Source organism: Perissodus microlepis, chromosome 3 (assembly GCF_051167445.1).
Source record: "Perissodus microlepis isolate ML-2025 ecotype Zambia chromosome 3, ASM5116744v1, whole genome shotgun sequence".
Classification (NCBI taxonomy): Eukaryota; Metazoa; Chordata; class Actinopteri; order Cichliformes; family Cichlidae; genus Perissodus; species Perissodus microlepis.
The window spans coordinates 864112-877532 of NC_140463.1; the positions used below are offsets into that span (position 1 = coordinate 864112).

The window sequence follows — 13421 nt, forward strand, 5'->3', positions numbered from 1 at the left end:
TTTTCTCCGGGCTGTTAATAAACTCAACGTTTGATTGCACTTTTCTGGGGCCTCCGTGAGTTTGTGACACTGCTCTACATTGATCGATTTCGCGACAGCTTTGGTGGAGGATGCGGGCACCTTGTAGAGCGCTAGAGATGTTACTTTCCGCGGTGGTCGAGCCGGATTTAGTGGTCAGACGGGCAGACGTCTCGGGTGGTTTCTTGACTACTGTGGGCCCACATAGAAAGGTGAGCACAAACCTCTTAAACTGAAATTGTGCTGTATTGGATTATAATTCTAAAAACACTTTGCAGGACAGACAGCCTCTATACTTGATCTTCAAAGAGGAAGTCCGACACAAAACACCTGGTGCTGTCAGGATGTTTAAGTGACACAGAAGTTCAGAAAATCGAGTCAGAAATGGTTTTGTGGCTCTTGGTAAACTGATTTTGAAGGAAAATCAGTGTTTATTGTGCTGAAGTAACAGATCCGGCGCGGTCTGATGGGAAGAATCAGCTGTACAATTCTGAGTGTGCAGCTTTGTTGATATTAACAGATCCGGCGCGGTCTGAGGAAGAAATAGATCGGTGAATGGTTGATATACCTACATGAATTTTGGTGGATCCGCTGAGGTCCAGAAAAATAATCAATGCAGACTGTGTTGGTTTGGATGTTGATAAATGATCCAGGAAGAATTGCCCTGGGTCTGTGTCTGTGTGTTGTTCAGTAACAACATGCGCAGTTAAAACTGGGCGCTCTTCCTTCCTTTTTAGTTTCAAAACACGAAGGGTGTTTGTTTCACTTTAAGGTTGGATTAAGAATTACTGTGAGAGGAACGGTTTCACTTTTGACTAGGGAAATAATATGCTTACTTTTGGGTCTATGAGAATTGAATTACAGTGGGAAGGGGATCTTCTGAAGGCGCAGGTTGTTTGCTACTGCGAGACAGTGGAGAGAACTTACGAAGTTACCTTCTTTCACCAAGTAAGAGTGGAAGATCTCGTAACATTCTGGTGGAGATGCCGGGGTAAAAAGAGTGAGTTCGGACGAGGAAGTCCAAGAAAAGGACACCTTGAGTTGAGCAAGGTGTTTAACTGACTCAGGATTCAGAGAATCGAGTCAGCTGCGATCTTGAGTTCTGATGGTAAATTGATTTTAAAGGAAAATCAATGTTTACTATGATGAAGTAATTCTGATGATATTACTAGATGTGCTGTGATACAAGTGAAGATTAGGTTGTGTACATGAGGATACACAATACATCGGCTGCGGTCCATTTGATAAGTGAATGCTGACAAGAAACTGTTTTAAACCCTCACTGGCGGCGATGAGATACATGTGCTGAAGATTACTGGACCCGGCGAGGTCCATTTGATGAAGTTCTTGGGCAGATAAATGACAAACAGTTTTTCAAGTGTGTGGAGAATTTAAAAAGAAAAAACTGAACTTGCAGGTTCTCCGTACTGTGTGGACTTATATCAGAGTTATAAGTCCAAAGGTTATGCCCTGGAGGCCAAGAGTTGTGTTTAAAGAAGAACATGACTTAGAAAAGGACATTTAAGGTCACATTTTGTCTAAGATGGGGAGAATTGTCCCATATGTGTTTATTTCTCTTCTCTTTTAAGAGGACAGATGCAGTTACTGAGTGTTGTCTACTTCCTCTTTCTGATTCTTGAAAGCATGTTTGATAAAATACTCTTAGGAAAGCGTATTTTGAGTGATTCTAAGTGTGTGAATGCTGTGAGTACTGGATTTGAATGATTCTGTGTGATTTGTACAAAATAATAAATAACTAATAAAAACTCATAGGCGAGTGTGTGAACAGAGGAAGTCTGAGAGAGAAGTGTGTGCGTAGGCAAACTGCAGAGTGTGTGCGTCAAACAGGAAGTCTGATTATAGCTTGTTAGCTGGTGAGAGACGTTGAAACATGAAAACAGAGGAATTAGAGACTGAATGTATTAAGAAAAGAAATGAAAATGATATCAATTGTATGCTTTAGTGTGTCAATACAGGTGGACTCTCCTCAACCTGAAAACATGAGAACAGCGGGAAAAGGATGGATTAACAGAATTGGGTTGAAATTGAAGCCTGAACTCATGATGGCTTAGAGACGTCACAAACAAACAGATAAAAAAAGTAAAATAAAGAGAGAAAATGACTGACAAGTACATTAATGAATAGAAAACACACATGCACAAAGTGCTATATGTGAAATTATTGTTGGAAAGAATCAGAAGTGAGATAGTTTGAATCCACAGCTCAGTGAAAAGATGCATGAATTAAACCTGATTATAATATAAGATGCAATGAAGAAAGCAGCTTACACTCCTTTAATTTCCAGAGCCAGTGTGTCCCCTCCCCTCATAGCACCCCTGCCCACTTGGCCCCCGTATCAGGCGAGTATGGAAGGCTGGATAGCCCATGACGGGTAAGATCCCACCTCGAAACCCTGGGACGACCTAAGACAGGCACAGTCACGATTACTCGTCTCAGTCCCTGTGAGCTCAGACTCACTGGTGAGATGAAGTGAAGAAGATGGGACTTCAAGGGTAAAGCCGCTGGGCTGAGGGGGAGGGGGAAATGTCATTAACAATGACCAGTGATGAGCCAAAGAGAGAAAACACTCCCTGTCTTTCTGGTTGAATTGTTCACAGCGCCATGTCTCCATAAACCTGACAAGTGGGCCCGAACTTCTGGCTGAGGACAAGGAATGCTGTTAAGGTGGGAAGTCAGAATTTGGGTTAGCAAATTTGGGAAGGAGAAAACTGACTGTTTAAGGGAAAATTGTGAAGGAGTCTGAAACACTGCAAAAAGAAACATATACGAACTCACACACTCAAACAGAAAATGCATTAACCTTACAAAGACAAGCTCATGAAGATTAATGCACAGACATTGATTAAACCTGGCTTAGAACACAAACATACGCAATGAAGATCAGCTTGCTACTAGTATGAGTGTTAAAATGGTGTGAATGTTTAATAAAATACACTTGAGTTTGAAGCTGAGGAATAAAAGAAGCTATATGACAGAGGGAGTGAGTTATGGAAAAAAGAAACAGTGATAAAGTAGTTTAAAAGAGTGACTTAGGAGTGCTCTCGTACTGAGTGATCAAAACCAGTGATCACTGTAGAAAGAAATAAAGTAATTCAATAAGGTGGTAATGTTTGAACGTGTATTTCTCTTGTCACGGCAACTTCTTGAGAGATGACTCAGTATGCAAAGTAGTTGAATGACTCGGGGAAAAAAAAAGAGGAACTTGGGTTTCCTGTCTGACTGGGTGAGTGAAGCTTGCACTGGAGGAGACACTGTGACTGTGTGGCGTTTAACAAGACTTTCTGTGTATTGAGCAGGTGAAATTATGTCAGTTGACTTGGGAGTGTCAGGACCCTGAAGAACTTGTGGCAAAGTGTTCTGTGTTTAAGATTTTTGAGGTTGTTGTAGTGATGGATTGATTCGGTCAGTTTGCTTTGGATGGTCTTGTTATTTTAATGGAGGGAGTTTGATTAAGCATGGACATGTCTGAGAGGGCCCATTATTTTTGTAACAGTGCACTTAGTGAAAACCTGTCAGGTGATTTTGTTTTGTGCTTTGATGAGCTATTAATCAGCTCTCTTTTTCTCATTTTGTTCTAAGCAGGCCTGCAACAGTGAATAACAGCGCTGAAAATTCTCGGGAAGAACAAACATAAGGTGGGCTTTCCAGATTACAACTGGCTGAGGAGAAGCCTACCTGTGGGGACCTGATCAGGTCTAAGTCCCTGTTGTGATATTATTCTGTTATCATATGTTACCTTATATATGTAATCAAAGTAGTTGAATTATGATAACAGCTGTAGGACATATATTATCCTTTAGTTTAGATGGTGTGCTGTGTATGTAGCTTAGTTTCCATCATACTTTTGGGTTAAAAGAACATAATCATTTTTGTAGTTCATTAGATAAGTGTGCATCACTCTGTATCCTTGATCTGCTGTGAATGTGTTACACTGTTTTCTTGACATGCTTTATTGTTGAATCATAAAAAGAAGGTTGTAGGCAGGAGACTTGGTGTCTAGGGCAGAAGAGATAAACCACATTCCATACCCCCACCTTACAGAGAGCAGAAAGACAGGGAGCCGAGGTCATAATTTAGGCGCCGTAACAGAGAAAGAATGTGAATGTTTAGGCTTTTACGACTAGGTGGGGGCCGCTAGGAGCTATAAGAGGCTGTGTAACCCGTCACCATTTTGAGACTCGCTGTGACCCTCTGCAGGCAGGTCTCCCCATCATGATGGTTCTAATGCTCATAAGTGTTGAATTGTATGGAAATAAATGATTGTTGATTGAGCATTTATACACCGAGTATTGTCCTTCCTTCAGCCCAAAGATTAAAAGAACTGGGAGATTTCAACACTGTCTAAAAGGATTGTAGCGATTCAATCCAGTCAAAGGCATAAAGAACTAGTTTCCTAAAAAAAGAAACAAAAAACAAAACAGAATAAAACAAATGAATGAGCTCATGTTGCTGAGAGTGGAGAATCTGATTATTTGCGCGGGGGTCTCCACTATTACCAATACCTGGTGTGAATGCGTGTCAATGGATGTGTGTAAATGGACGGTGACTGGACGGACGAGGTGAACTAAGGTTGGACCGACTGGACTCTGAGATAAAGACTGGACTAAGGTTAAACACATGACTGATGACTGTTCTGTTTTAAGTTTTCTTTCTTATAACACAGATTGGATCATAAGTGAGGAAAACTCAGTATGAAATGTGAAGTTCGGGTTAACACACGGGTTTTGTTTACCTGAGAGGAGGATTGCTGAGGTGTGAAATGATATGACAAACCTTTTTCTTTTAATTTTCTAAGCTCGGGTGAAGCATTTTGAGTTTGTGACACATAAGATGTGTCACAAAAGGGGGGATTTAAGGTTAATTTGAAATGGGTTTTAGGATCATTTTATGACTTTTGGGGTGTTTGATAATTTAGATATGGTAACACTGAGGCAGAAGTTGTTATTTTCATGTTTAAGTTGAAGGATTAAAATGAACTGAATCCTGTTTAGAAGATAAACTCTTTACACACATAAAGAGCATTGAGATTAAGTAAAGTTAATATAAAGGATAGAGCCCAGAACATGATATTTTGAACCAACTTTGAATAATTAAGGGAACATTAGATGAACACAGTAGATTAGTGAGGCGTAGCAGAGAGAGGCTTTTTGTTTTCTATCCTTTACAGGAGAACATTCCAGTACCACAGCGACCACAGGGGTGGCGAGGATCTCCAGTTTCACAAAACAGGTCACATCTGGAGTACACGCTGTGGACAGGGCGACCCCGGAGGCAAAGGTGGTGTGGCTGAAGGTGCTCAAACGAAAGTGGAAGGAACCACGCTGGACGGGTCCTTACGAGGTCATTGCCAGAACAACTACAGCGGTTCAACTGAAAGGGAAAGGCAACACCTGGTACCACTGGTCGCAGTGTGCACCCGCACACGAGAGCTTGGTAGAGGAAAACTCGCCTTCAAAGAACACAGGTGTCAACAAACAGAGGCAGAATAAACCCTCTCACCTGTGCAACGGGCCGACCAGTAGTCCACCTGGAAGGCCGAAGAAAGAAGAAGAGCATCGCAGACGGTCGCCGTGCCACCAAAAGGAGCGGTAACAAATTGAAAGAACTAGAAGGAGTGAAGGTGTAGGAAGTAGATTTCGGGCAGCTCACAGCCCGGCGTAAACACAAGGTGCTGTCACACAGCTTGATTTATTTGTTTGATTTTTTGATGACAAAATAATTAGGAAACATTGAAAACATACAACCCGTTGAGGGGAGAGATAGCGTTGGGCAATTGAAAGGTATTGTTTTGTTTAGCAAAATCTCTTTTGTTATATTTTAGCTTTTAACATGGAACACGCCTCTCTGGAGCTTCTCTCCTTAGGGTACCCGTGGCAAAAACCCTTATCCATAGAGACTGTGTCAGCTCCCAAACAGACAAAAACAAACTAAAAGCCAGAAATAAACAACTTAAACATAAACAATCACAAAGAACAAACAATACAGAATCCACATCTGAACCAAAGATTAAAACAGTGAAATGTGGATTATTAAATATTAGGTCTCTCTATGTTGCAGGGCGCATTTTGTGAATCGGTCGGACGCGGATGCCAGTCCAGCACAGCACTTCCTGAGACAGTAGTTGCTAAAACGGGATCGGTGAAAAGACTGAAGCGCGAGGTGTCAGGTAAAGGTGATGAGTGTCTCAGCACATACAACGGCATAGAATTAAATTATGTTAAAGGGTCCACCAGCTCATTCACGCTCATTAAGTGTGCAGGAGCAAGTAGCAGCTGGAGAGCATATGATGTGTGAGTCTGAAATCACCCTATGATATGCTCCAGTCATGCTTATTGGAGCCCCTCATGGGGCAAACACATCCACACATACACAGCAGGTCAGTGGTGCTCCTGGGAAAATGTGGTAGGTTGGACAGGAGTAGGATGGCAGCCACATGTGCCGGAAGGCCTGCAAGGAATAGTAATTCAAAGGGATTATTTGGTTTCTCATAACCCTGTCACCATCTTCCTAGGTCCATGGAACCTACTGCCCAAAGCCGAGAGCCCGGGAGGCGTATTCTATCTGGTAATCGGGGTGGACGTGTCAGGAACAGATCCGTTTGGGGTAATTAGGGTACACTTGGTTTACCCCAAAGCCTCAGTCGCACTTAAAAACTCAATCACCACTCTAACTGATAAACTAATAATCCCGGCACCAAACACGATAGGGCAAGTGGAGAATGCGAATTCATTTATGCCAAAACAAGATAATTATACATGTTTCAAGTTTTCTACAGATAATGTAAAGTACCAGGTGGGAGAAATCGACCCTACTTGGTGTGCCGTCACACCCACGGGAAGAACCACGAATAGTGTGAGTGACCCGAGCACATTAATTGGAACATGGGCAAGAAGTGGGTTGTATTATTATTGTGGGCAAAGCAACCTTTTGGTTCGTGTCCCAATGGGAAGCGTAGGGACATGTGCGATGGTGCGACTGGGAGCTCCACTCATACTGATTGGAAATCAGGTAAAGACTATTCAGCAACACAACACACGTACCTTAGCAGCCAGACATAAGAGACACATTTTGGCAAAAAGAGGGACCCAGGGTATACATGCATATGACCCCCGCCTAAACTCTCCGACTTGGATAGACTCCATAGGAGTGCCCAGGGGAGTTCCAAACGAGTATAAGCTGGCAGACCCAGTAGCTTTGGGGTTTGAAAGTATATTCCTTTGGATAACGCTTAATAAGAATGATGACTGCATTAACTACGTTCATTACAACTTGCTGAGACTCTCTAACCTTACCAGGGACGCCATGGAAGGGTTTGCAGAATAATCCGACTTCGCTGATGGGAGTGCAGAATCGAATGGCCCTTGACATGTTGTTGGCGGAGAAAAGGGGGCGTCTGTGCTATGTTCGGAGACATGTGCTGCACCTTTATCCCCAAAAATAATACTGCCCCAGATGGCTCAGTAACCCGAGCTCTGGAGGGCCTGAAAATTTGTCTAAAATGATGCATGAGCACTCAGGTATCGGAAACCCAGTGGAGTCCTGGGTGGCATCCGTGTATGGACGGTGGAAAGGTTTGGCTATGTCGGCAATGGTTTCATTCGCTACACTTTTTAGGGATACTGGTCACGTGTGGTTGTTGTATCATTCCCTGTGTCATAGGATTCTTGGTAAAAACGATGGCTAGGGTTGTGGACCCTGGACGGGTGGATTCAATCTGAGGAACTTAGATGCCATGGAGTGGGCCGAGGAGTGATACAACACGAGGTGTGGTGACATTCCTTTTTTGGAATGTCAAAAGAGGGAATGTGGAGATACAGAAATTCTTTTATTGCTTGGTTCATTAAGGGTCTTAAGCTTCACTGGCGTGACTGTCCAGGTGATGCATGCTGAGGGAAACTAGAACATAGAAGGATAACTGCAATGCATGCTTACAGTACATATAATACATATAATCTAGGAATAGGCCTGAGCAGAGGCCCAAATAATTAGCCTCAGAGACCCTGAGGGCTTGAAGTTTACTACCTTGTATGGAAGGTGTTATAGAAAAGAGAAGTTCTATGTCTGCTTATAGCTATTAAAAATGTACGATTAACTGTGACTAATGTCTGGAACCTATTTTAATCTGTAATTGACGCCATGGGGGGGCGTGTACCCCACTGCTTTATAAGTGTCCACAACATGTATTTTGGTCAGAAGACATATGTTGATGTTTTCTCCGGGCTGTTAATAAACTCAACGTTTGATTGCACTTTTCTGGGGCCTCCGTGAGTTTGTGACACTGCTCTACATTGATCGATTTCGCGACACTAGGAAATGTGGTTAAACAGTTCTAAGCATATATTGTGTGGCAGGAAGTCACATATACAGAGACACACACACACGTGCTCACACATGCATACGCACACACACACAGTGCCTTAGTTTTATGACCATAGGGGTTTTACAATGGGTGGTGCTTGTGTTCACAGAATAAAGGCTGCAGGGAAGGCTGGTTTTCTTTGGAGTTGGCTGGAAACAGGTGAGGAGCTTTCAGCTCCAAGAGCCTGGTTCCGATCGGCTTCCCTTGCGCCCAAGTTAAAAACCGGTTGGGCTCTGATGTCTTGCTTTGTTGATGGGTGATAAGTCTCTGAACCAGCGGGGCCTGCAAGTGCAAACCCAAGACCTCCAAGCTATACAAAATGTATAGCACAGTGGCCAGACTACTAACACGTTCTAGCAAGCGAGATCAAATTAATCCTATTTTATATTCTTTACATTGGCTCCCAGTAGGTTTTTAGAATTAGTTTTAAAGTTCTTGCTTAACATACAGAGCCCTAAATGGCCAGGCTAGTTTCAGTTATTATGCAAATGTACTGTTTATAAGGATGGGGAAACCTGAGGTCAGCTGAGACTGAAGAAGTCACTTGGATGAGTGACGAAATGTTTCTCCCACTGAAAACAGTACGTCCAGATGAACAGAATCAACTTTTTGGGATTTACTTACCTGTATGATTGAGCATGAATCAAGATAATTTAACCCACTTTGCCAAGGACGGCCTAAAGCTTGTACGTCGGTATGAGCAAACAGCATGTAAGATGGCTGATTACAGGAACCACCTGAGATTCAGCCTCAGATGCCGACAAAACGGGATTAAATGAGCTAAAACTAAAATGAGCTCATCAGTAAAAGGCTTCCGGGCAACAAAAATCCTCCAGAAGGCACAGCACCAGCTGCTTAATGAACGGGTAAGGCAAACAAATTTTACCATCGACATGCTAAAATCTGAAGAGGAGCGGATCCGACAGAGACTTACAATGCTTCTAGGTAAGAATACTCTTGAGAAGGTGTTTGAATTCACCAAGAAGGCTCGTCTAGCACAGCATGAGAAGTCTAAAACCAGGCAACAAAGGAAGCTCGACTTACTTTTTGTACGTCGGAAACCACAGCAAAATAAGGAGTGTCCAGAAGAGAGAAGGATGCCACACCGAGGATGTGGATAAGTGGGTGAAGAATTTGTCTGACAGACAGCTCATGCAACCAGAGAAAAACATCCTTGCTAAAGGGTTGAATTTTGCTATGACGCCGGGACAAATCGCGCTTGTGGAACTGATCACAGCAACAGCAATTCCAAACAACAACACTACAGACAGCATTAACATCAGCTCTTCTTTGACAGCATGATGGGAGTTTCTAAAAATAACGGAGTCTTTATTAATCCCATGCAAACGTACACCTATCTGGAACAACCCTGACATATGAGAAAACAAAAATATGATTAATTTTCCACCACACCCACCCACACATGAAGGCCTTGGGGTGCAGGTGTGTCACCAGGGTGCAGGGGAGGCATTCCGTCCCCTCCCCCCATCCCCTTCTGGCCACCTGTGCCTCAATTTTATTCCACAACTTAGACACCCACATTACTCACACTCTCATAACACATACATATAGGGCCTTGGGGGTGGGCACGTCACACGGCGTCCAGAAGACGGTCTGTGTATTTAACCTCGCCTCTGGCGCCGGTGCCCACCTCTCAATTTTAAATGTATGTAGACATTGAGGGTCCTCGGGGGGCGGGGCTGTGCTGACACCTGCTGTTCTCTGGCAGAAAGCACCATGCCCTCCCGTCTTTTAAATACACTTTAATACAACACGCAGCAACACTACACATGAGCGGGAGGAGGTAGGGTATGGGGTCTTCACACACCCCCATTCTCTGTTAGCCATCAGGGCGGAGGGGCTGTGCGGAGGTGTCGGCCATCTGATTGGGGTGGTGGGATGCGGGGCCTCCCTGCTGCTGCGGGGCCGGGGGCGGTCTGCTTGTCTCCACCCTGGGGGAAATGGTCACATCTCCTGGGTCTAGGTGCAATTTCCTCCTCAGGGGGGCGGGTACCTGGACCTGGGGTATAGAGTATGTTTGGGGAGTGTGATTATGTGTACAGTGTTCATTGGTGACTGTCTTTATGTTTGGTGAGTGCTGAGTAGGGATGGGTATCCAAACCCGGTTCGAGACTGAAGATGGCGCCGGTGAGGTCGGCTGCCGTGCTGGACGCTCTGCCCCAACTTTTCCACTTTTTCTGGTTTTTCGTCACTTTTTGCTATATCTGCCATAATCTTGCATGAGCATCATGCAAAACACACAAATTCGCTACAGTAGAGACAGTAGAGACACTCTGGTTTCTATTGGTCTACAATACACGAACATTTCACCATGTTTAACTCCGGACCCAACCTGGCCAAAGGAGATCCTGAGAGAGAACAAAGGACGCGACGCTAAGCGAGGGCCTCGAGGGAAACGAGCCGGCATCAGGAACAGGCTACGGGCTTGCTCACACCGCGCACCCATGCCCAGTATCCTGCTAGCCAATGTTCAATCCATCGAGAACAAGCTTGATGATCTCAGAGCCAGAATTAAGTTCCAGAGAGACATTCGGGACTGCCACCTTCTCTGCTTCACCGAGACACTGAACCCAGCAAACATCTCCCCACTCACACGCTCTTGCTCACCCAATCTGGACCTTTTGATCGTTAAATGTCGCCCTTTCTATCTCCCTCGGGAATTCACTGCGGTCATTGCCTGCGCTGTTTACATTCCGCCTCACGCGGACTCGGACACTGCCTTATGTGAGCTACATGAGGCTCTCACACATCAACAAACACTTCACCAAGATGCTGCACTCATTGTTATGGGAGATTTTAACAGAGTGGATCTCAAACGGACATTTCACAACCTTCACCAGCACATCAACTGCCCCACCCGGGGCACTAGGACATCAGACCACTGCTACACCCCGTTCAAGAACTGTTACGAGGCTCAGCCCCTGCCGGCATTTGGAAAATCGGACCATGCCGCCATCTTCCTCCTGCCTGCTTACAAACAAAGGCTAAAGCAGCAACCACCAATCAGGAGGGAGGTCACTCGCTGGACGGACCAATCAGTGGCCGCGCTGCAGGACGCACTGGATGACGCACTGGATTACGCAGACTGGGACATGTTTCGGCGCAGCTCTTATGACATCAACATGTTTACGGAAGCGGTTGTGGGATTTATGGGGAAACTAGCGGACGACACAGCAGAAAGAACTATCATCCGAACGTTTCCCAACCAGAAGCCGTGGGTGGATAAAAACATCCGCGACGCTCTGAGATCACGCACCGCTGCCTACAATGAAGGGCTCGTCTCCGGTAATATGGACCTATACAAGGCTGCGTCTTACAACGTGCGCAGCGTGGTCAGAAAGGCAAAGCGGAGCTACGGGGAAAACTAGAGTCACAGCTACGACAGTGCGACTCTAGGAGCCTGTGGAAAGGACTGCGGACAATAACGGACTATAAACGACCAGCTTCTTCAATGATGAATGCTGATGCTTCACTGGCTGATGAGCTGAACACGTTTTATGCAATTAAAACAACAAACGGCTGCGCACGCTCGGAGTGCACCAGTGAAGAAAATGCATTCGTCATCACAGAGCATGCCGTGAGGAACACCTTCAGGAGGGTGAACACCAGGAAGGCAGCAGGACCAGATGCAATCCCTGGCCGGGTCCTGAGAGCCTGCGCTGACCAGCTAGCACCGGTGTTCACGGAGATCTTCAACCTCTCCTTGGCCCAAGCTGTGGTTCCCACGTGCTTCAAACAGTCCATCATTGTCCCTGTTCCAAAGAAACAACAGCCCGCTTGCCACAATGACTACCGTCCAGTAGCACTGACTTCAATTGTGATGAAGTGTTTTGAAAGACTGATGAGAGATCACATCACTTCTTCACTTCCTGCCACCATCGACTCGCTTCAGTTTGCTTACCGGACTAATCGTTCCACTAATCAATGATTAGAATAACTCCGGGGTGTTGATTCATTTAAACTACATAATCATCCTGCTGCAACCAGGTTTCAGTCAATTTGTTGATCAATTATTGAGTCATGTACTAACAGAGACTTGGAGGAGAGAGACCTAATATTTAATAATCCACATTTCTCTGTTTTACTCTTTGGTTCAGATGTGGATGCTGTATTGTTCTTTCTTTGTGATTTTTTATGTTTAAGTTGTTTGTTGCTGGTTTTTAGTTTGATTTTTGTCTGTTTGGGAGCTGACACAGTCTCTATGGAGATGGGTTTTTGGTGGGATAACAGGGGGGGAAACAACTTAAATGAACAACTCGCTCTTGGTTAAGATCAAGTTTAGCTTCCACGCGTCTGCTTCTGGGTCCACACCAACACTTCTGCATAGTCTGCTTTTGCAGACTGACATTTTCAGCTTTACTCCACCCACAGAACGGTCTACACCAGTTTCCAGGTTACACAATATTTACAATATGTGCCACAAGTTCTCATTAAATCATTGTTGGTGTTCTGCTTGACCATCTCTCATGTGCCTAAATAATTAACAGTCCAAAGTGTGGACATGTATAATGATTGCTGTGATTTTTGTCCACCACTTCCAAGATGTTCTTTTCCACACTTTGGAAACTGAGGTAATGTTTGAATGTGATTATCGGAACAATTGAAATTTCCAGCCTGAAATTTTCACGTGCGTTTTGATAGAAAAAGTAACTAAATTTACGCAACGCTCTTTACAGTAAAGTGAAAGAATGTATCTTGCTCTTCACCTCTCTGTCCCTCTAATCTGTCTTGCTCTCAGGCCTTGTTGTGGCCCCTCTGCTATCTTTTATCCAGAGCACAGTTAATAATCATATAAAAGTACGGCATGTAACTGACCTGCGTCACACACATATCTGTTCCCAGGATAAAGTTGGAAGAATTGTATAAATGAAACTCACAGGATTGCCCTGGTGAGTACTCGCTTAGACGTTCACTGTGTATGCTTTTGCTTCAAAGTAAAATAAATGTGTTGGAACTCGCTGCTCTATGTGTCTCACTTCATAAGGGAATTATTCTAACACTT

General features: G+C 44.3%; 1 long non-coding RNA gene across 1 annotated transcript; it reads left to right on the top strand.

Moving 5' to 3' along the window:
* The first annotated feature begins 3266 nt into the window (after positions 1-3266).
* Positions 3267-4317, top strand: LOC146389360 (uncharacterized). The gene is made up of 2 exons (XR_014799747.1): positions 3267-3441; positions 3622-4317. It is a non-coding gene; the product is annotated as an uncharacterized LOC146389360 (long non-coding RNA).
* Positions 4318-13421: the final 9104 nt, after the last annotated feature.